Raw genomic sequence first — 24,636 nt, 5'->3', positions numbered from 1 at the left:
AACCTGGGAGGTGGAGCTTGCAGTGAGCCAAGATTGCGCCACTGCACTCCAGCCTGGGCGACAGAGCAAGACTCCATCTCAAAAAAAAAAAAAAAAGAAAAAAAGAAAAAAATAAAGACAATACATGTTTGGAAATTACAGAGAATATGAAATTCTCATATATTACTAGGGGGAATGTAAAATGGTGTAGCCACTGAAGTTGGTAAACAGTGTGTGAATTCCTCAAAAAGTTAAACATAAAAAAAAGTTAAACATAAAGTGACATATGATGCAGCAATTGCACTCCTAGGTTAATAACCAAGAAAATGAAAAACAGATGTTCACTTAAAAACATGTACAAAGCTGTTCATAGCAGCATTATTCATAATAGTTAAAAAGTGGAAACAAACCACCATCAGTTGATGAATAAACAAAATGTGGTATAACCATATAGTGAAATATTATTTGGCCATAAAAAAGTTGAAGTACTGATGCAGGCTAAAAAGGATGAAACTTGAGAACAATATGCTGAGAAGCAGATGTAAAATGCCACACTTTGTTATTCCATATAGAGGAAGTGCCCAGAATAAGAACATCTGTGTATAGAGAAAGTAGATTAGTGGTTGTCAGAGACCGCAAGAAGCGGGGAATTGGAGAGTGACTGCCCGTAGATACAGGCATGCTTTCTGGCATTATGAAAATATTCTGGAATTACGTAGTGGCGATGGTTGCAAAACTTTTGGAATATGGTAAAAGACACTGAAATGTATGCTTTAAAATGGTGAATTTTGTGATATATGAATTATACTGTAGAAATAATAATACTAATAACACTAATAAACAAGGTGTCTTTCCACATCTCAGTGTCTTGTATTTTCATTAAAAACAAACACAAACAAAAAGCATTTCAGGGCCAGGCTCAGAGGCTCACTCCTGTAATCCCAGCACTTTTGGAGGCCTAGGTGAGAGGATTGCTTGAGGCCAGAAGTTCAAAACCAGCCTGAGCAACAAAGCAAGACCTTGTCTCTATGAAAAATAAAAAGTCAGAAATGGTGATGTGTGCCTAGAGTTCCAACTACTTGGAAAGCTGAGGCAGTAGGATCGCTTGAGCCCAGGAATTTGAGGTTGCAGTGATCTGTAATCACCAGTGTACTCCAGCCTGGGTGACAGAACAAGACCCCGTCTCCAAAAAAAAAAAAAAAAAATCTCACTTTAATAGTAAGTGGCCAGAATACGATGCTGGTAGCATGTTGTGAAGAAATGTATTAGATGAAAGAAGTTAAATTCCAGTTTTCCTTTTTTTCAGAAATGAGGTATAGGGGAGAGAAACATGTACTTGGAAAGAACTGACCCAGCTGAATTGGAAAATGTGGGAAGGGGATGGGAAGAGGCTGCTGCACCTGAGATCTGGCTTCAGGACTTACAGCAAGGGGAACTTGGGCAGTTATGGGGAACTCCCATAAACTGTAAGGTCGATGCTATCAGCGGGTCCCCAGATTGACTGCGCATCTGAGTCATGTTAACAAACACATTCCAGGCCCCACCTGAGCCTTCTGAATCAGAATCCCTTCAAGGAGGACAATGAACTTGTATGTGCACTGACTTTCCCAGGTGCTTCTTACTCTGATCAACTTGGGGGTAGCTGCATCACATCATTCCAAAGCCAAAACACAACAGCAGAACAAGAATATTTTCAATGCAGTCTCTAAAGCGGAGTAGAAACTGTGGAGGGAACCTAGAAGTAAAGGAGATCTGGCTTGCTGGGCTCCATTTAAACTTTATTTTGAGTACAGCAGAGACACGAGCCCTTCGGGACACATGCCTGAGGCCGTGACAGTCCAACTTTGGAACAGTGGAAGCCCTAGTTTCAAATTCAAGCTTGCTTTGAGTAGAAATTAAGTTTACCTCTTTTTGCACAGCAACATGGCCCATCTTTCCTAAGCTGCTCAGCTTACAAAAAAAGGAATCGTCCTGTTAAGAATTCAAACTTCAGCAGTCATGGGTAAGTAAGGAAGTCTTATAAATCTATTCTAGCCACCTAACAAGAAACCAGAAATTTAGCAAGTTCTTTCACTTTCAGGACAGTTGTGTTCACTAGATCAGAGGCATTGAGACAAGAAGAACAGACCCCTAAAAAGGGAAAGTGTTCCTTTCAGTTTTAGGACATCACTGGAACATTAGGGAAGTGGGAACACAGCTGCCTGCTCTACAGTGTGGGTTGCCTTTGTGTCTGGAATGTGTCTGACGTCCTGATCCCTGTGCCTATTTCAGGAGCCTTGGGAGGAGCCTGAATCACTGATGGAATTGGACAGTGCTGAGGAGATGGCTCAGCAGGACGAGGGTAACTGCAGGGCAAGTCTAGGTCATACTGAGAGACAATGAGTGGTGCTGATGGGGACAGACAAAGATAAAATCAAAAGTTTGTGCTTCATCTTCAAAAACTCAAACTAATAACAAACTTGGCCTTATGAGAAATAATAAGTATTTTTCTATTCACGTGAGAATTTAATCTCAAAACAGAAATCAGAAAAATATTAAGTCCAGGACATGAAACCTAAACCATTGCTCATATTTATTCTTTCTAAATAGAGCAAAGTGTAAAATCTTCTCCATAAAACATACATTGTGGTTATAAAAAGGCAAAAATCTTAGTGAGAATCATTGGTATTCCATAGAAGAGTGAATTAAACACAAGGGAAGACCCAAGTCTCATACTTCTCTTGCATATTCCAAAGTTCCAGGGAAATTCCAGGTGATAGAGGTTATTTCTCATACTGTTAAAGCAAGGTTGCAGACACTTGGGAATTTTGGTCCCAGTACTCTAGGAGGGCACACCTTTGTCCTGGAAAATGATACAGGAATGAATACTCTTCCCGTGACTCATTCTGCTCATTCTTCCAGCATCACAAAAACAAAGAAATGGAAATAATGGCCAAACACATGCTTTGCTATCCCTCTTCTTCAGTTTCTTACCTGTTACTTATGGATAATAGCATTACCTTAAGGATTATGATGAAGACACAATGTCCAAATATGAGCACAGTTTTGAACAAAATGCCTTGTATGAATTGGTCAATGAATAATTACTAAATAATTATGTGAATATTTACTGAATTATATGGATCATATGAATAATTACTGAATAATTGTTGTGATTGCTTTTATTGGCAGTGCTGAAAACTCATCCCTGTGTGACCTCGAGTAAGCCATGTAACTTTGTGAACCTGCAGTTTTATCATTTAGAAACTTGAAAGATTTTCATTCTAACACAGAATGTCAGGTCTCCCAGACCCCAGAAAATGCATTGACTTAAAGCCTTTGATAGATCTCAAGGCAGTATCCTTACAGTGTCATTGGAGGATGGTGGGGGCTGCAGAGGGGGATGCTTTCAAATGGATTGATGCAGTCCTCCTTCCTTTACTTCCACATGAATGCTGGGCAGCCCAGGGTCACACCCACTGCACCCTCAACTCAGGCAAGTCCAGCAGCCAAACTGAGGAGACCTGGGCTACAGAACAGTCTCCCAAGTTCTAGGCTCACAAAACCTAGGTGGGAATGAAAGCTGAGAAAGTGAGGAGGTGGTTCAGGGGGTCACTCTTTTTCCTGCTCATTCCTCTCACCTCAAACTCACCTACTGCACAGCAACACTGAGGATCACCAACCAGCCCTGACCAGAACCGTGATCTTGCCATGTTCTGTTAGTGGAATGCAACCAAAAATCAATGGTGTTAGTCCAGCTCAACAAAATATACATCAAACCATATTCCACAAGAACTGCTCGTGGCCCTGTTCTTTTCAGTATATGGGAAAACAAAATGGAAACAACAAAATAGCATCAGGTTTACAAAAATTCCCAAGATAGATGGTCACACGTGTTTTCAGGAGACCTCTATATAAATGATTTTGATCACTGGATACCTTGAAAAGAGGTCTTGTGGCACTTGAATGACATCCATAAGTGATAAGTATAAAATGTAGTGCTCAGTGACATTGAAAAACAAATCAACCCACATAGAGGAAGAGCTTTGGACGTAGGGATGCCAAACAGGTCTAGAGTGTAATGAAAGCCCAAGATGGTGCCCCACTGAGAAAAGAAATCAACATAACAGTGGGTTGCAGAAAGAAGAATACTGAGACAGGAAAGAAAACATTTTTTAAAAATGAATTATTCATTCACTTTCTAGTGGATACAGAAAAAACTGCAGAAGACCCAGAGGATATCAGGGCAGGCTGAAAGTTTGATATCTTACACCTGTGGAAAAGCCTAAGGCTCTGTTTTAACTTACAGCAGGTGGGGTGACTTCATGACTACCATTAAGAAAATATAACCTGTTGGGAAACTGTTTCTGCCTTCACGATTTTGTATAGACAAGAGCTAAACAGTGAGGAATATGCTTAGATGTATTGGGAAAGAGTTGGGTCTGTGCCATTGTCACGAGGGTACACGAATACTGAGAGTGAATGCTGAAGGAATGATCCCCATTGGTGGTGACCTCAGGTGAGACCAGGGTGCCTGTGTTTCAGCAAAGCCTGGGCAATTGGAATGCAGGGCTCCTAAGATTCCACGACACCCCCACCTTCTAATTCTGTTATTGCAACTGCAGACGGTTACCTGGCACGCTGGCGACAATCTTCCTCACTCTTGTCAGACTCTGAGCCACTGGCAGTGCCTTCAGCTCTGAGCTCAGACACCTCAAACCTTGTTTTTGTGGTTAAGGATCCTAAAGTGCTGTGGGGAGTGATCACGTTTTTCTCAACAGTAAGTTAAGAATTTCAGTTACTGACATCCCTCAGTCCTGATTAAACCTATTTGATTTCACCAGTTTTTAACCCACCATGTGTTTGCATTTCTTCTCCCCAGTCCCTGGCTCCACCTCTTCTGCCACAAACCTCAGCATGGTGGTATCTGCCGGCCCTTGGTCCAGTGAGAAGGCAGAGATGAGCATTCTAGAAATCAACGAGAAACTGCGCCCCCAGCTGGCAGAGAAGAAACAGCAGTTCAGAAACATCAAAGAGAAATTTCTTGTAACCCAAGTGAAGTGGCCTGCTTCCTGGTCAACAGGCAGAACAAATACAGTAAGATCTCTAGGCTCACCATCACGAAAGTGATGAATGATGTCCTGTCTTCCCTCTGAGAAACTAAATGCTCTCTCCATCAAAAATAATTTCTTCCTTCCCATACTTCTAGGAAAACAGAATGGGTATTTTCACATTTTGTTAAGGTTGGAAGACAGAGGTACCAAAGTATTTAGCAACTTTCCGTGTTTGCAGTCAGGTGGGGATGGGACTAGAGTTCAAATCCCAGTTGTTACTTTCTGACACAGGCACAGAACGACCTGTTTTCTCCAAGAGGCTTCATCATGTTTTCAAGAATCCTCTCTGTACCATATAAGATCCTGCAGACAAATAACATCTAGTCTGTTGTTTTAAATGTCTGGGACCAGTGAACTTTTATTCAGTACAAGATTCTGTTGAGACCCAATAGTCAAAGCTCTGTTCTAGTGACCCTGAGGGAAACTTTGTGATAGTACCCAGTACCCACTCTGAGGAGCTTCAAGAGGTGTCTGCTCCTAATAGAACCTGTGGTATCTGTAAGTGACAGCATCAAGAGCAGGGAGCAGGGGCCATGCACAGTGGCTCACCCCTGTAATCCCAGCACTTTGGGAGGCTGAGGCGGGCAGATCACGAGGTCAGGAGTTTGAGACCAGCCTGGGCAACATGGAGAAACTGCGTCTCCACTGAAAATACAAAAATTAGCTGGGCATGGTAGGAGGCACCTGTAATCCCAGCTACTCGGGAGTCTGAGGCAGGAGAACCTTTGGAACCCAGGAGGCAGAGGTTGCAGTGAGCCAAGATCGCGCCATTGCACTCCAGCCCTGGGCGACAGAGGAAGACTTGTCAAGGAGGGAAAAAAAAAAAAAAAAAGCAGAGAGTACCCTGGTGAGAGGAAGTCCTGCTTCCTGGTGCACAGGCTCTTGTTCCTAAAGAGGAAGAAAGATCACACCCGACAATGTGTGGAAGTAGCAGTGCAGTGGGCAGAGCAGGGACCCTGGGCCTGTATCCTGGGTTCCATCCAAGTTGCTTGTCTTGTCTGTCCCTCAGTTTCCTCATCTGTTCATAGGGTGCTACAATAATACCTACCTCTGTAAATTGCTGCAGTGAATTACATGAGCTATTTCTTGTCAATCTCCTAGAACATTTACTGGCACAGAGTAAACACTATCTATTAGTTCTTCATTCTACTGTTTCTAAATTAACACAAACTTTGTTAGTATTTGGGCACATTTCCTTCATGGCCTTATGGTCTTATGTCTCATACTTTATGTTTCAGATATGATTCTTAAAATCATATCTGAAGATATGATTTAGAAATCAAAGATTTTAAAAATCTTTGACATACTTGTCCTTGAAATTCCCAGTAAAAGGGAAACCATCAGTCCCATAGTCCTAGGGGCCTTCCCGACTGTACAAGAAATCACTGCTTCATGGCCCAGTGCAGTGTTTTAGAGGAGAGGCTGAAGGCTTGGAAAAGCAGCCCCACATTCAGACTCAGACCTCAGGGGCTGTGAATTCTGACTCCACTTCGTTGTGGTTGAATCATCTTGTCAATTTCCTTGATGTGCCCTTGAGTTTCTCTTTCTTTGTCTCTAAATTTTGGAAGATCAGATGCCAGAAAGTCGGGAGACTGAAGAGTAAAGATGTGGAAATCCCTGCCTAGAGCCTGGTAGTGGGGACAGTTTTGTCCTTGGGATGGACCTGCCTCCTGCCCTGTAGGCAGTGACCACAGCAGCATGTTCAGCCTTCCACTGAGGCAGACGTGTCTGTCTTTTCTCAGAGTATGAAGAGTGCAAAGACCTCATAAAATCTATGCTGAGGGATGAGCTGCAGTTCAAGGCGGAGAAGCTTGCAGAGCAGCTCAAGCAAGCTGAGGAGCTCAGGTGAGGGGGCCCCGTAGGGGCAGGCAGGTGGGCAGGTGTATAAATCTCTGATGTACAGCAGCTCAGCGGGGAGAAGTAAGAGCTAAGCTGGGTCAGGGAAGGGAAGGAATTGCCATGGCAGGCTCATGACACACAAATATTTATCAAACAGAGAACAAGGATAATAATAAGTTATGGGTTGCAGTTGTTTCTCAGAGCCTTGTTTTCTCTTTTTCAAACAAGTAATTGTTGAGGTGAAATTTACATAACACGAAATTAATCAAAGGAGTGCAAACCACCCAGTAGCATTCAGTATACTCAAAATGGTGTGCCATCACCACCCCACTTACCCTTAGTCAGAATCACCTCCTGACTGGCTGCGGCGTCTCATTCTTCCACTCAATCAATGTTGCCTTCTCGGCCCTGTCATTCTTTTCTTCTTTCGTCTTTTCAACTCGCCACATCTGCACCCGGCCTCATTTCTGTACATGGCTTTGTATCTATCGCTGCAAGATGCACTATGCATATTTTCACATGGAAATGTCTGTGGCCAGGGTGAGGAACTGAAAGGATGTCTTTTTGAAATGGAATTAGGAAAACACCTACTTTTGTTTACAGAAGAGAAAGATGAATGGAACATCATCAAGGATCTTACAGGAGCCCTCTCTGATACAGAGGAAGCCTGTAAACCATTTTCTATTCTTTCTCTTGGCCACAGACATTCCTTTAAACATGTGCTGACCTTCTGCTTGGAGGTCTCCTTGAGGACATTGTCGCTCATCCCTTTCCACTGTTAAATGTTCTCTACCATCTCACCTTAGGCAATATAAAGTCCTGGTTCACTCTCAGGCACGAAAGCTGATCCAGTTAAGGGAGAAGTTACGGGAAGGGAGAGATACCTCCTGCTCATTGACTCAGCATCTCCAGGCCCTCCTCACTCTGGATGAGCCGGACAAGTCCCAGCGGCAGGACCTCCGAGAACAGCTGGCCAAGGGGTGTAGGCTGGCACAGCACCTTGTCCACAAGCTCAGCTCAGGTAAGGTGGCCACAGGCCCTGATGACCCCAAACCCCCAGGCTTATGAAATACTCCAGACCTCCACACTTTCACAATGACAGTTGTATCGGTGGGGTTTTTTCCACTAAACATGTGTGGCCATGACATGACCAGGACTTCCTGGGTAAGAACGGAGATGGGGAAACCCATGAGGTTGGAGGTCACAGTATTACAAATGTCCCTCCTTCCTTGATGGAAGGTGGTCTTTGGAACAAGAGGCAACATCTGTCTAGTTTTAAAGGACAGGAAGGAGGCTGTGACAGGCGGACGCTTGTTAGAGTGAAAAGAGCTCTGGACTAAGAATGAAGGTTCCCAGGCTGTCTCTTCGGCAATGTTCTTAGTAACTGTCGGTGAGGGAGTGATTTATCCTTCCTGAGTTTCTCTCTCTCCATCTGCAAAGGCAGCCAAATTGTCTCTTGCAAGGGTCTGAAGCATCCAAATGTGGGAATACTTACAACTGTTTTTCAAAATGAGATGAAGCCCCTCGCCGTGTGGTGTTGGAGAAGGCACTTGATGTGGGGGCATTTGGTGGTAGGAAGGGCTTTAGACTGGAGCACTCCCCATGGAGAGAATGTCCCTGAATAACACAGCAGAAGCCACGTGGAGGACCTGTGCAGTCTCCTGATGTATAGAGGACTGTGGGACAAGTTTGTCCTCTCCTAAGAGAAAGAATTAGGTTGGAAATGCGAACTGTGACAGGACACCAAGCCCGTGCCTGGGAATCAGGTCTGTGGCGGGATGGGGGAAACAGCTGCCAAAGGCCAGAGAGAGGCTGCACAAGCCTCCAGTGATAGGGGGAGCAAAAGGTCTTTTCAATATTTGGCCATATCTTGATGGTGGCCCTCCAGATAGAAATGCATTGCCTGATGGATCAGGAAACGACGCCAGGGCATTTTGTTAAAAATAAAACATGAGAGCTTTCAGCTGAACGGTGACCCATGCCTAGATGTTCATGTCTCTGTGCTCATTGGGCTGACTGTGCTTGCAGAGTGTGAAGTGGGAAATACCTGAACTAACACTTCTCTATTTTCAGAAAATGACAAAGGTGAGGATGAAGATGTTCAAGTTGAGGAGGCTGAGAAATTACAGGATTCATGTGCCCCCAGGTAACACTGAATACTCAGGAGCAAGTAATGGGTGGTAACATATGAAAAGGGTCTAGGAGGCGCACCCTCTCTGGCATCTACGATGGGCCCAAAGCCTGCATTCCCTTGGCCACAGTATGTGAAATTCAACCCAGCTTAGGCACAGGGTGTGGCAGCTGTTGTGGTTTTCTGTGTGTGCCGAGTGTCATGTCTGTACTGTACAGGGACAGCTGAGTCTTCATCCTCCTCAGCTTCTATCTTTCCAGTGCAGTGAACACCAGTTGCTCTCTTCCTCTCTGGCTCCCATGGCAGCCATGCTCTGTTGCAGAGAGAAGAGGATTGCCTGTTCCCTCTTAAAGGGAACTGTTTGCTTTCTTGGACTACTCTCCTTTTGCCTCTTGCCAAAACCAGCTAGGATTCCCTGGGGTCCAATCCCTCTGTGTTTAATCTTCTTTCTTCTCTGTCCCACCTGGCTCATCAGGAAGGTGCAGAAGGCCGAAGAAAGGGAAGTCCCTGAGGACTCACTGGAGGAATGTGCCATCACTTGTTCAAATAGCCATGTTCCTTGTGACTCCAACCAGCCACACAGGAATACCAAGATCACATTTGATGAAGACAAATTCAACTCACCTTTCATTGACTCATCCTCTCATGATGAGTGGGCAGATGCTGTACATATTATCCCAGGTAGCCTCTCTTTTCCTTGTGTCTCCTGCCTCTGTCTAGGCTGAGGAAGGTAAACTCTGAAGACAGGCTCTATACACACAGATTGTTTTGAATAAAACCTACGGTGGCATCTAAACAGATATCAGGAAGTTTTTTGTCCTTCTCAGCTCATGTCATGCCTTTGTCTGCCAGTCCCCAGTATCAAGTTACTGGACCCCATGCAGGTGTGACAATCTCATAGTCACCTGAGTGCAGGAGGTACACAGGAAGTATCTGTCAGGCCTTCTAGCTTCAATTCAGTATCTCTTGTCATCTGCGATTAAGTCATCTGTCCCTGAACAATGTTCATGGAGTTTCTATGCCTTTTTAAGGAAGCTGGCAGCCTTGCCTTTGCATCTGGAAATATTGTTCCCTAGGCTTCACTGCTGTCATCTTTAATCTTGATCTCCTTTAAGTCAGCTTGCTTAGCTGCACAGTCACCCTGAAATCAGGACGGAAAATTTTCTTCTTTACTTTGCTGATATATTTCCATAAAGCAAGGCTGGACCCTGTTTCTCCACCCCATCAGTGCAATGGCTGATCCAGTGTTTCTTTGTAGCATCATAGATTTTTTTTGTTGTTGTTGCAATGGAGTCTTGCTCTGTCATCCAGGCTAGAGTGCCGTGTCACCATCTTGGCTTGGTGCAATCTCCGCCTCCCAGATTCAGGTGATTCCTTTGCCTCAGCCTTCTGAGTAGCTGGGACCACAGGTGCACACCACCACATCTGGCCAATTTTTGTATTTTAGTAGAGACCAGGTTTCCCCATATTGGCCAGGCTGGTCTTTAACTCATGACCTGAAATGATTCACTGTCTTGGCCTCCCAAATCACAGATTCTTTTTAAAGCAAGAGTTGTTCAAATTTATCTATCAGTCGAGTTTCATGTATAGATGCCTCTAAACATTTAATGTCCATGTTACCTGGTGATATAAGTCAGTATTGCGGCGAAAACCCTAGAAAATTGTTTGACCAATTTCTGGAGAGTTTTTTGGGAAAAATTTTGTTTAACTTTGACTCAGGCAGGGAATATGGCATTATGGTCTACATGTAGAGGGAGACTTTGGCCTGTGGGTCTGGAAAGCAGGGTCATCTACTTCTCACCACACTTTATCTAGGGCACCCTAGAATATTCCTCTCAGAATCCATATTCTTGCACTGAGAATAGTTACCTCCTTGTGCTATGACTGGACAGTGATTTGGTCATATATGACAGTGATTTGGTCATATGTGAAGTGTGAATTGCTTAATGTGACCTGCTTCTCTGAATTGATTTACAGAAAATGAAAGTGATGATGAGGAAGAGGAAGAAAAAGGGCCAGTGTCTCCCGGGTAATGCTGTGGAATTGGGGGCTGTTAATTCAGTAGTGACACCCGGAGATCATAGATTTAGGGAAAAAGGTGATGAATAAAACTATTTCTTCCCTTCACTCAGCTACAAATTGTCCTTATTAACAATGTTGTGTGTTATTCGTGGTACCTGTATTGGTTTTAATTTCGTAGTCCTCTCAGTATAGGCACTTGCAATCAGATGAGCCAGGTGAATGAGCCAAACAGGGTTTTCTTGTTGATCTTTTCAAAAAGCCAGCTCCTGGATTCACTGATTTTTTGAAGGGTTTTTTTGTGTCTCTATCTCCTTTAGTTCTGCTCTGGTCTTCGTTATTATTTATTGTCTTCTGCTAGCTTTTGAATTTGTTTGCCTTGCTTCTCTAGTTCTTTTAATTGTGATATTAGGGTGTCAATTTTAGATCTTTCCTGCTTTCTCTTGTGGGCATTTAGCGCTATAAATTTCCCTCTACACACTGCTTTAAATGTGTCCCAGAGATTGTGGTATGTTGTGTCTTTGTTCTCATTGGTTCCAAAGAACATCTTTATTTCTGCCTTCATTTTGTTATTTACCCAGTAGTCATTCAGAAGCAGGTTGTTCAGTTTCCACACAGTTGTGCGGTTTTGAGTGAGTTTCTTTATCCTGAGTTCTAATTTGATTACACTGTGGTCTGAGAGACAGTTTGTTGTGATTTCTGTTCTTTTACATTTTCTGAGGAGTGCTTTACTTCCAACTATGTGGTCAATTTTGGAATAAGTGTGATGTGGTGCTGAGAAGAATGTATATTCCATTGATGTGGGGTGGAGAGTTCTGTAGATGTCTATTAGGTCTGCTTGGTGCAGAACTGAGTTCAGTTCCTGGATATCCTTGTTAAGCATCTGTCTCGTTGATCTGTCTAATGTTGACAGTGGGGTGTTAAAGTCTCCCATTATTATTGTGTGGGAGTCTACATCTCTTTTTAGGTCTCTCAGGACTTGCTTTATGTATCCGGATGCTCCTGTATTGGGTGTGTATATATTTAGGATAGTTAGCTCTTCTTGTTGAATTGATCCCTTTACTATTATGTAATGGCCTTCGTTGTCTCTTTTGATCTTTGTTGGTTTAAAGTCTGTTTTATCAGAGACTAGGATTGCAACCCCTGCTTTTTTTTTGTTCTCCATTTGCTTGGTAGATCTTCCTCCATCCCTTTATTTTGAGCCTATGTGTGTCTCTGTATGTGAGGTGGGTCTCCTGAATACAGCATACTGATGGGTCTTGACTCTTTATCCAGTTTGCCAGTCTGTTTTCTAATTGGGGCATTTAGTCCAATATTAAGGTTAATATTGTTATGTGTAAATTTGATCCTGTCATTATGATGTTAGCTGGTTATTTTGCCCATTAGTTGATGCACTTTCTTCCTACCTAGCATCAATGGTCTTTACAATTTGGCATGTTTTTGCAGTGTCTGGTACCGGTTGTTCCTTTCCATGTTTAGTGCTTCCTTCAGGAGCTCTTGTAAGGCAGGCCTGGTGGTAGCAAAATCTCTGAGCATTTGCTTGTCTGTAAAGGATTTTATTTCTCCTTCACTTATGAAGCTTCGTTTGGCTGGATATGAAATTGTGGGTTGAAAATTCTTTTCTTTAAGAATGTTGAATATTGGCCACCACTCTCTTCTGGCTTGTAGGTTTTCTGCCGAGAGATTTGCTGTTAGTCTGATGGACTTCCCTTTGTGGGTAACCCAGCCTTTCTCTGGCTGCCTTTAGCATTTTTTCCTTCATTTCAACCTTGGTGAATCTGACAATTTTGATTCTTGGGATTGCTCTTCTCGAGGAGTATCTTTGTAGTGTTCTCTGTATTTCCTGAATTTGAATGTTGGCCTGCCTTGCTAGGTTGGGGAAGTTCTCCTGGAGTGTTTTCCAACTTGGTTCCATTCTCCCTGTCACTTTCACGTATACCAATCAAATGTAGGTTTGGTCTTTTCACATAATCCCATATTTCTTGGAGGCTTTGTTCATTTCTTTTTACTCTTTTTTTTCCTCTAAACTTCTCTTTTTGCTTCATTTCATTCATTTGATCTTCAATCACAGATACCCGTTTTTCCACTTGATCGAATCAGCTACTGAAGCTTGTGCATATGTCACGTAGTTCTCGTGCCATGGTTTTCAGCTCCATTGGGTCATTTTAGGTCTTCTCTACACTGTTTATTCTAGTTAGCCATTCATCTATTCTTTTTTCAAGGTTTTTAGCTTCCTTGCGATGGTTTTGCACATCCTCCTTTAGCTCAGAGAAGTTTGTTATTACTGACTTTCTGAAGTCTACTTCTGTCACCTCGTCAAAGTCATTCTCCATCCTGCTTTGTTCCATTGCTGGCAAGGAGCTGTGATCCTTTGGAGGAGAAGGAGCGCTCTGGTTTTTAGAATTTTCAGCTTTTCTGCTCTGGTTTCTCCCCATCTTTTTGGTTTTATCTACTTTTGGTCTTTGATGATGGTGACCTACAGATGGGGTTTTGGTGTGGACGTCCTTTTTGTTGATGCGGATGCTTTTCCTTTCTGTTTGTTAGTTTTCTTTCTAACAATCGGGTCCCTTAGCTGCAGGTCTTTTGGAGTTTGCTGAAAGTCCACTCCAGACCCTCAAACAGGGATTTCTTGGTGTCACCTGTTCTCTCCCAGGTATTTAAATCCAGAGAGAGATGTATATATGCTTTCTGCCCATTTGTTGTTAGTATGTTTGCTAGTATTTGTGCAAGAAAAGAAATTGGAAAAATAAACATATTATATCAAAATATTGGAAAAATGGGGCCCTTAATACACAAGCTGTGTGTCTGCGCTGCCTCAAGAGCTCTGTTCACTTGAATGCCACGTGCAAAATTCAACCCAATTTATGCAAAGTAGTTGAAACCCTGTGTTAGTTCTCTGTGCTGGAAGTCATGACAGTAGTTTACAGGGAGAGTCTGGGTGCCCTGCGTTGGCTCATCTGTGGCAAATATACTGAGCACGTGCTGCCCATTTTTGCTCTGTCCCCAGAGCAGTCACCCTCCACCCTCCATTTAGAAGGATAGTTTTATCTCTCTTGAAGGAAAAATGCCTTTGGTTTCTGTGACCACTCCATTCTCTCTCCCATCAGATCATCTGGGGGGTTTTGTTGTCTAATCTCTGTTGGTTAAATCTTCTGTCATCTCTGTCCTGCCTGGCTCATCAGGAATCTGTAGGAGTCTGAAGAGGAGGAAGCCCCCTAGGAGTCCTGGGATGAAGGTTATTCGACTCTCTCAATTACTCCTGACATGTCTGCCTTGTACCAGTCTTACAAGACCACCTTTCACTCATTAGAGGAACAGCAAGTCAGCTTTGGCTGTTGACATAGGCAGTGAGTACTCCATTGTGAAGGTGATAAAGCTCCAGTTCATGTCCCAGGTGGACCCCATAATCTTTGGGCCTTGTGCCCCTGGTTGGGCTGAGAGTTGCCATCACTGTGGGCTGAACCTATATGTCAGTGTAGATTTCAATCACTCTGGAGTTGAGTCTGAAGCACAGGCATGGGGTGGGTCAGTGAGCTTTGCTCTCTTCCTAGTCTCAGGCCATGCCCTTGCCACCCTTGACCGACTCTCAGGGCATTGAACTCAAGGCAAGTGTGGCAAACTCACACCAAGCTCTGCAGCACATGCCTAGGAGTTGTCTGTCAGATCAGCTCATCTGAATTAAATATCTCTTGCCAGCTATAAAGTTCCTTATGAGTTTCGTTCCCCAAGCATGTCTGTGTGGTTCTCTACCTGCCCAAGGCCAGTGTCACCCTTGTCTACCTCTCAGTGGAAGATGTGACCCAGGTTTCACTGAATTTATCCCCATTTTCTGTGTCTTCTCAGTTGGCTTGTTTTAGCTCAGCTGTCCATCGTCTTGCTGGTATGTTTTCTAGATAAATGACTGACTTTTCACCCACAAAACCATAATAGCTGATGCTTCTGTGTAGAACCAAGTTCATTTTGACTCAAGAGCTGGTACATTGCACCCCTTCATCAAATCTCAGTGTCCCCAATCTCGTAAACTATCAAATCCTGGGTATTTGATGAGAGAAGCCTGAATATTGCAGTATCTCTTCTACGAGGTGTTAGAACTATTTGCCTACAATCTATTGGGAAAGACATTGCTCATTTGTACACAAACCTAGGACAGAGCACATTGGAAGATAATGTTCCAAAACGGGAATTTTGCCCAAGGCTCATGAAAGGAACCAAGTCAGTTCTCTCAAGACTTGACCTCAGGCCTCCTGGTATATTACTCTCAAAGTCTCCTGTTCTCACACTGAGAAGACTGATGTCCCTGTGTTAGGATTGGACAGAGGAATGTTTCTGTGTGCAAGGAAGAACTGCTTCATGTAAGAGGCCCCATCTGAATTTATTTGCAGGACATCGGTGTGATCAAGTGAAAAAGGAGGACCAAGAGGACACAGGTCCCAGGTGAGTCTGAGAAATTGTGGACTGTTAATTTGATGTTGACACCTGGAGATGCCAAGTCCAGGGAAAACAGTACATGCTGAAAATAAAGATTTCATCTTGTCAGACAAGTCTGAATTATGCCTACTAACAATGCTTTTGGTTCTCATTACAGTAAATGTTTAAGTTTCCATTTCTTCCTACCCTTATCATTTGCTAACCTAGTGAAGGTTGACCATACCTCAAAAGCTGTATTCTCATGGTGACTGCCGGGAAACTTGAGCACATTTTATGCGAAATTATTGAGCCCACTCTTTTCATGATCACTGTTCAGTGTGTGTCCTGACGGCACAAATACAGAGTGTCCTTGACTCCCTCATCAGTGTGTCACCTGGCCGATTCACTGAGCTCTCTCTCTCTCTTTCTCTCTCTCTCTCATTCTGTGTGTGTGTGTGTGTGTGTGTGTGTCCTTCTCTTTCATCCTTTTCTACCTGGCCCTGGTCTATCACAACATAAAGGCAATAATTTGTAACCTCATTGATGACTCTATCCTTTTTCTTTTCTGTTTTTTTTTTTTTTTTTTTTTTTTGTTATACTTTAAGTTCTAGGGTACATGTGCACAATGTGCAGGTTTGTTACGTATATATATACATGTGCCATGTTGGTATGCTGCACCCATTAAATGATCATTTACATTAGGTATATCTCCTAATGCTATCCCTCCCCCTACCCGCTCCCCACAATAGGACCTGCTGTGTGATGTTCCCCTTCCTGTGTCTAAGTGATCTCATTGTTCAATTCCCACCTATGAGTGAGAACATGCGGTATTTGGTTTTCTGTTCTTGTGATAGTTTGCTGAGAATGACGGTTTCCAGCTGCATCCGTGTCCCTACAAAGGACACAAACTCATCTTTTTTTATGGCTGCATAGTATTCCATGGTGTATATGTGCCACATTTTCTTAATCCAATCTGTCACTGATGGACGTTTGGGTTGATTCCAAGTCTTTGCTATTGTGAATGGTGCGGCAATAAACATACATGTGCATGTGTCTTTATAGCAGCATGACTTATAATCCTTTGGGTATATACCCAGTAGTGGGATGGCTGGGTCAAATGGTATTTCTACTTCTAGATCCGTGAGGAATCACCACACTGTTTTCCACAATGGCTGAACTAGTTTACAGTCCCACCAACAGTGTAAAAGTGTTCCTATTTCTCCACATCCTCTCCAGCACTTGTTGTTTCCTGACATTTTAATGATTGCCATTCTAACTGGTGTGAGATGGTATCTCATTGTGGTTTTGATTTGCATTTCTCTGATGGCGAGTGATGATGAGCATTTTTTCATGTGTCTGTTGGCTGTATGTCTTCTTTTGAGAAGTATCTGTTCATATCCTTTGCCCACTTTTTGATGGGGTTGTTTGTTTTTTTCTTGTAAATTTGTTTGAGTTCTTTGTAGATTCTGGATATTAGCCGTTTGTCAGATGAGTAGATTGCAAAAATGTTCTCCCATTCTGTAGGTCGCCTGTTCACTCTGATGGTAGTCTCTTTTGCTGTGCAGAAGCTCTTGAGTTTAATTAGATCTCATTTGTCAATTTTGGCTTTTGTTGCCATTGCTTTTGGTGTTTTAGACATGAAGTCCTTGCTCATGCCTATGTCCTGAATGGTATTACCTAGGTTTTTTTCTAGGGTTTTTATGGTATTAGGTCTAACATTTAAGTCTCCATCTTGAATTAATCCATCTTGAATTAATTTTCATATAAGGAGTAAGGAAAAGATCCAGTTTCAGCTTTCTACTTATGGCTAGCCAATTTTCCCAGCACCATTTATTAAATAGGGAATCCTTTCCCCATTTCTTGTTTCTCTCAGGTTTGTCAAAGATCAGATGGCTGTAGATGTGTGGTATTATTTCTGAGGGCTCTATTCTGTTCCATTGGTCTATATCTCTGTTTTGGTACCAGTACCATGCTGTTTTGGTTACTGTAGCCTTGTAGTATAGTTTGAAGTCAGGTAGCGTGATGCCTCCAGCTTTGTTCTTTTGACTTAGGATTGTCTTGGCAATGCGGGCTCTTTTTTGGTTCTATATGAACTTTAAAGCAGTTTTTTCCAATTCTGTGAAGAAAGTCATTGGTAGCTTAATGGGGATGGCATTGAATCTATAAATTACCTTGGGCAGTATGGCCATTTTCATGATACTGATTCTTCCTATCCATGAGCATGGTATGTTCTTCCATTTGTTTGTGTCCTCTTTTATTTCCCTGAGCAGTGGTTTGTAGTTCTCCTTGAAGAGAACTTTGGGGTGGAGAGTTCTGTAGATATCTATTAGTTCTGCTTGCTGCAGAGTTGAGTTCAATTCCTGGATATCCTTGTTAACTTTCTGTCTCGTTGCTCTGTCTAATGTTGACAGTGGGGTGTTAAAGTCTCCCATTATTATTGTATGGGAGTCTAAGTCTCTTTTTATGTCTCTAAGGACATGCTTTATGAATCTGGGTGCTCCTGTATTGGGTGCATATGTATTTAGGATAGTTAGCTCTTCCTGTTGAATTGATCCCTTTACCATTATGTAATGGCCTTCTTTGTCTCTTTTGATCTTTGATGGTTTAAAGTCTGTTTTATCAGAGACTAGGATTGCAACCCCTGCTTTTTTTTGTTCTCCATTTGCTTGTTAGATCTTCCTCTATCCCTTTATTTTGAGCCTATGTGTGTCTCTGCATGTGAGATGGGTCTCCTGAATACAGCAAACTGATGGGAGATGACTCTGTATCCAGTTTGCCAGTCTGTGTCTTTTAATTGGACCATTTAGTCCATTTACATTTAAGGTTAATATTGTTATGTGTGAACTTGATCCTGACATTATGATATTAGCTGGTTATTTTGCTCATTAGTTGATACGGTTTCTTCCTAGCATCGATGGACTTTACATTTTGGCATGTTTTTGCAATGGCTGGTACCGGTTGTTCCTTTCCATGTTTAGTGCTTCCTTCAGGGTCTCTTGTAAGGCAAGCCTGGTGGTGACAAAATCTCTAAGCATTTGCTTATCTGTAAAGGATTTTATTTCTCCTTCACTTATGAAGCATCGTTTGGCTGGATATGAAATTCTGGGTTGAAAATTCTTTTCTATAAGAATGTTGAATATTGGCCCCCACTCTCTTCTGGCTTGTAGAGTTTCTGACGAGAGATCTGCTGTTAGTCTGATGGGCTTCCCTTTGTGGGTAACCCGACCTTTCTCTCTGGCTGCCCTTAACATTTTTTCCTTCATTTCAACTTTGGTGAATCTGACAATGATGTGTCTTGGGGTTGCTCTTCTCGAGGAGTATCTTTGTAGTGTTCTCTGTATTTCCTGAATTTGAATGTTGGCCTGCTTTACTAGGTTGGGGAAGTTCTCCTGGGTGATATCCTGCAGAGTGTTTTCCAACTTGGTTCCATTTTCCCCGTCACTTTCAGGCACACCAATCAGACATACATTTGGTCTTTTCACATAATCCCATATTTCTTGGAGGCTTTGTTCATTTCTTTTTACTCTTTTTTCTCTATACTTCTCTTCTTCATTTCATTCATTTGATCTTCAATCGCTGATACTCTTTCTTCCAGGTGATTGAATCAGTTACTGAAGCTTGTGCATTTGTCATATAGTTCTTGTGTTATGGTTTTCATCTCTATCAGTTCTTTTAAGGACTTCTCTACGTTGGTTATTCTAGTTAGCCATTCATCAAATCTTTTTCAAGGTTTTTAGTTTCTTTGCGCTGGTTACATAATTACATAGTTCCTCCTTTAGCTCTGAGAAGTTTGATCGACTGAAGCCTTCTTCTCTCAACTCGTCAAAGTCATTCTCCATCCAGCTTTGTTCTGTTGCTGGCGATGAGCTGCGTTCCTTTGGAGGGGGAGATGCGCTCTAATTTTTTGAATTTCCAGCTTTTCTGCACTGCTTTTCCCCCATCTTTGTGGTTTTATCTGCCTTTGGTTTTTGATGATGGTGAAGTACTGATGGGGTTTTGGTGTGGGTGTCCTTTCTATTTGTTAGTTTTCCTTCTAACAGTCAGGACCCTCAGCTGCAGGTCTGTTGGAGTTTGCTTGAGGTCCACTGCAGACCCTGTTTGCCTGGGTATCAGCAGCAGAGGCTGCAGAAGATAGAATATTGCTGCACAGCGAGTGTTGCTGTCTGATTCTTGCTCTGGAAGCTTTGTCTCAGGGGTGTACCCTGCCGTGTGAGGTGTGAGGTGTCAGTTTGCACTTAGTGGGGGATGTCTCCCAGTCAGGCTACTCAGGGGTCAGGGACCCACTTGAGCAGGCAGTCTGTCCTTTCTCAGACCCTCAACCTCTGTGCTGGGAGATCCACTGCTCTCTTCAAAGCTGTCAGACCGGGGCATTTACCTCTGCCAAGGTTTCTGCTGCTTTTTGTTTAGCTATGCCCTGTGCCCAGAGGTGGAGTCTACAGATGCAGGCAGGCCTCCTTGAGCTGTGGTGGGCTTCACCCAATTTGAGCTTCCCAGTGGCTTTGTTTACCTACTTAAGCCTCAGCAATGGAGGGCACCCCTCCCCCAGCCTCGCTGCTGCTTTGCAGTTAGATCTCAGACTGCTGTGCTAGCAATGAGGGAGGCTCTGTGGGCATGGGACCCTCCGGACCAGGTGTGGGATATAATCTCCTGGTGTGCCATTTGCTAAGACCCTTGTAAAGTGCAGTATTAGGGTGGGAGTTGCCCGATTTTCCAGGTGTTGTCTGTCTCAATTTCCTTTGGCTAGGAAAAGGAATTCCCTTCCCCCTTGCACTTCCCAGGTGAGGTGATGCCTCACCCGCTTCAGCTCTCACTGGTCGGGCTGTACCTGCGGACCAGCACCAACTGTCCAACATGCACCAGTGAGATGAATGTGGTACCTCAGTTGAAAATGCAGAAATCACCCGTCTTCTGTGTTGCTCACACTGGGAGCTGGAGACTGGAGCTGTTCCTATTCAGCCATCTTGGGTGTGCCTCTCCTTTTTCTTTTTTAACCACTTTCAAATGCTACCCATGAAATTCAGTTGAGGCTCTGTTGTGTCTGATTTCCTCTGGCTTATTCTTTACTTTTTCTACTTTTCTGGTCTCAGCAGGGAGCTACTGGAGGTAGTAGATCCTGAAGTCTTGCAGGACTCACTGGATAGATGTTATTCATCTCCTTCCAGTTATCTTGAACTGCCTGACTCCTGCCAACCCTACAGAAATTTCTTTTACTCACTGGAGGAACAACACATTGACTTTTCTCTTGATGTGGATGGTGAGTACCTTTCTATGAAGGTGAAAAGGATCCACTGAGTCTTCCATATAGAGATCATATTCCTGCTCCAAGTGGCCGTTACTGGGCTGAGAGATGTCATTGCTGTAGTGAGGACCTGTAGGCACATGTAGGTTAAACTCTAGTTCTACCTGGAAGCCCAGACATGGGATTGGTCAGTGAGCATGGCTGTCTTCCTAGTCTCAGGCCATGCCTGTGGCACTCTGATTCTACTCTCAAGACATTGGACCTGGGCAGATGTGACAAATTCAGAGAACTATGATTTGACTCAAGGGTTTGTCGATTTCCTTTTTCACTCTAATTTTAGTGTCTAAAATCCTCACAACAATGAACAATCTGAGTATTTGATGTGACAGGGCTAAATATTGCAGTTTTTCTCCTAGAAATCATTTGAGGGCATTTGCTTTAAATTGATTGGAAAAATATGGCATAACCATTTGCACAAACTTGTGACAAATGATATTGGGATAACGATCTACCAGAATAGGGACACTTTACCCACAGTTTCTGGGACAAAAACCAAGGAATCTCTATCATGACCAGCCTTCAGGCCTCCGGAAATATATCTCTCACAGTGTTGTATTCTCATGCTGAGGCGCCTGAGGTCCCTGTGTGAGGATTAGACAGTGGATTGTATGTGTGTAGGGGAATCAGCTTAATGTGTCTGTCCATGTCTGAATTTATTGCAGAAACTGAAAAGTACCAAGAAAGGGAAGAAGATCAAAACCCACCATGCCCCAGGTAACTTTCAGCAATTGTGGATGCTTAGTTCTGTGTTAACACCTGGAGACGACAGATCCAGGGAAAACAGAGTGTGTTTGATTTCATGTTTTCAATGAAGGCTGAATTCCTCCTACTGATATTGCTGTTGGTTTTCATTGCAGTAGACGTTTCGGTTTCCGTTTCTTCCTCCCCTTATCATTTACTAACATACCACAGGTTGACCATACCTCAAAAGCTGTACTCTCATGGTGACTGCATCAAATTTTGAGCACATTTTATGGAAAACTATTGAGCTCATTCTTTTCATGATCACTGTTTGCTGTGTGTCATGAGGGCACCAACTCAGAATGTCCTTTTTCTCCCTTATCAGTGTGTCACCTGGCCAATTCACTGAGCTCGCTTTCTCTCTCTCTCTTTCTCTCTCTGTCTCTGCTTCTTTCTGTCTCTCTGTCTTTCTCTTTCAATGTTTTCTACCTGGCCCTGTTCTATCCCAACATAAAGTCAATAATTGTTTTACCTCATTAATGGATCTATCCTTTTTCTTTTTTAACCACTTCCTCATGTTACCCCTGAAATCTAGTTGGGGCTCTGTGGTGTCTGATTTTCTCTGGCTGTTTCTTTAGTTTTGTCTCCTTTTCCAGGCTGAATGGCATGCTGATGGAAGCGGAAGAGCCTGAAGTCTTGTAGGACTCATTGGATAGATGTTATTTGACTTCTTCAACTTACTTTGAATTACCTGACTCATTCCAGCACCTTTTACTCATTTGAGGAACAGTACATTAGCTTGACCTTTGACATGGACAATAGGTTTTTTACTTTGACGGTGATAAGGCTCCACCTGATCTTCCAGATGGGAGTCATATTCCCACACTAAGCAGCCCTTACTAAGCTGAGAGATGTCATTGCTGCAGGCAGGACCTATAGGCACATGTAGGCTTGAATGAAACTGTAGTTCCATTTGGAAGCCCAGACATAGGCTGGATCAGTGGGCATGGCCCTATTCCTATTCTCAGACCATGCCAGTGGCAACCTGTGCTCAGTCTGAAGACATCGGACCCAAGTTAGGTGTGACACATTCACATAACTGTGCAGCATATGCCGGAAGTGATCTGTCAGACATTCTAATTTGAAAGATATACCGACATCTCTCTAGGTAGCTACAAAGTTCCTCAGGGATTTCATTTTGCCGGCATGTCTCTGAGCTTCTATACCTTCTCAAGGTCAGTGTCATCTTTGTGTTTAGCTCATCCAAAGGTGTTGTCCTGGTTTCAATGAACCTAACCCCATTCTTTCTATCTTCAGTGTTGGCTTGTTTTAGCGGATCCATCTGTAACACAGGAGGGATCCTTGGCTAAGGATTATATTTCAGAACCACTGACTGCTCTTGACAGTTGTTAACCCACTAGGCTCCTTTGGTTGGAGAAGCCACAGTCCTTCAGCCTCCAGTTGACATTGATACTTAGGAAGACCACAGCTAGATGGATAAACAGCATTGAGAGGCCTCAGCCCTGCCCCTCTCAATTCCATCCTGTAGAGAACAGGAGTCAGGAGCTGCTGGCAGGAGACAGCATGTCACCCAGGACTCTGCCGGTACAAAATATGAACAATGCCATGTCCTTGTAGAAAACGCTTAACGTGGGTTTCATAGGAGGTAATCACCAGACAACTGCAGAATGTAGAACACTGAGCAGGACAACTGACCTGTCTCCCTCACACAGTCCATGTCACCATGAATCACACAACAGAAAGGAAAAGAGATATTTTGGGTTCAAAAAAAGTAAAAACATAATGTAGCTACATTTCTTCAGTTATTTTGAACCCAAAGTATCTCCTCATCTTTTTGTTGTTGTCATTGATTGTGGTGACATGGACTTGTTTGTAGAGGACAGGTCAGCTGTTTGGCTCAATGATCTACATTCTGAAGTTGTCTGAAAATGTCTTCATGATTAAATTCAGCCTAAGCGTTTTGCCAGGAACACTGCAGAGTCAATGCTGTGAGTTTCCAACCTCAGCCCATCTGCAGGCAGAGAAGGTCTAGTTTGTCCATCACCATTATCATGATATCAGGACAGGTTACTTGGTTAAAGAGGGGTCTAGGAGATCTGTCCCTTTTAGAGATACCTTACTTATAATGAAATATTTGGGAAAATGGTTTTTGAAAGTGTAAGTGTCCTGTATTCTAATGATCATCCTCTAAACATTTTATCATTTATTAATCATCCCTGCCTGTGTCTATTATTAGATTCATATCTCTACCTTGGAAATTTTCTGTCTCAATTTTTACTGTGCCTTTGTTTTTGCTGGTTTCTGTTGTTGAAAAAAAAATTCTCTGCCTGAGTTTTAATTTTTGTCCAGAGTTAATTTTAATCTATACAATTAAAAACTTTTGCCTATCGCTCTGGACTGTTGGACTGTTTTTTACATTCAGTGTTGGAATCTTTTATTATGCTGATTGGTTTTCATGGGTACCGATGGGAATTAATAAAAACATTTTCATTTTCCTGTTTATTTTCTAATCTATTCCACGTGGTAGGCTATGTTTACCATATGTAGCAGAATGTATTTACTACATTTCTTGGTTCTAGTTATTTGTATTCTTTGTGAGTTTGTGTGTGTGTGTCTGTGTGTGCCTTTGGCATTTAGGAAGGGTTGTATAGCTCATGATTAATATTACACTAAAAATGTTTTTGATAGTTTTCCCCCCTTTGAACTAGACACACTTCTAATATTTGGTTTATATGTTTTAAATTATAACTTTCAATGTCAAATATTTCCATATGACAGTCAATTACATGTCGTGTTTTCTTTTTCCTACCTGCTTTACCTGCCACTTCTCATAATGGTATTTGAACCTAAACATATACCAGTGACATAATGTGATTGCCAGCTTGCGTCCACCTTGGTTTTTGGTTTAGATCCACAATTAAATATATTAATGCTTATGAGCTATTCAAAAGTGAATGTCACAGTCATCACTTGCTGAGTGGTACTAATCCTTAACAGAGTCCTTATGAGCGAATCAGGTCTTGCTGAGTTTAGCATGTTTAATAATCTTCTCTCATGATCTTGATACATGGATCGCATTACTGGATATGAGGTGCTTGGGTTTTTAGGAGATATTGTCTTCCTTGGGGGACATACATGGTGTGTGTTCTCATTGTGGGATTCTATTT

General features: G+C 42.7%; 1 pseudogene; it reads left to right on the top strand.

Annotated features, from left to right (window-relative positions):
* The first annotated feature begins 1,440 nt into the window (after nucleotides 1-1,440).
* LOC103247233 (NBPF family member NBPF15-like) lies at nucleotides 1,441-23,843 on the top strand (annotated as a pseudogene).
* Nucleotides 23,844-24,636: the final 793 nt, after the last annotated feature.

The sequence above is a fragment of the Chlorocebus sabaeus genome, chromosome 20, assembly GCF_047675955.1.
Source record: "Chlorocebus sabaeus isolate Y175 chromosome 20, mChlSab1.0.hap1, whole genome shotgun sequence".
Taxonomy (NCBI): Eukaryota; Metazoa; Chordata; class Mammalia; order Primates; family Cercopithecidae; genus Chlorocebus; species Chlorocebus sabaeus.
The sequence above is the reverse complement of the archived record's forward strand: the minus strand, read 5'-3'. Positions and strand labels throughout refer to the sequence as shown.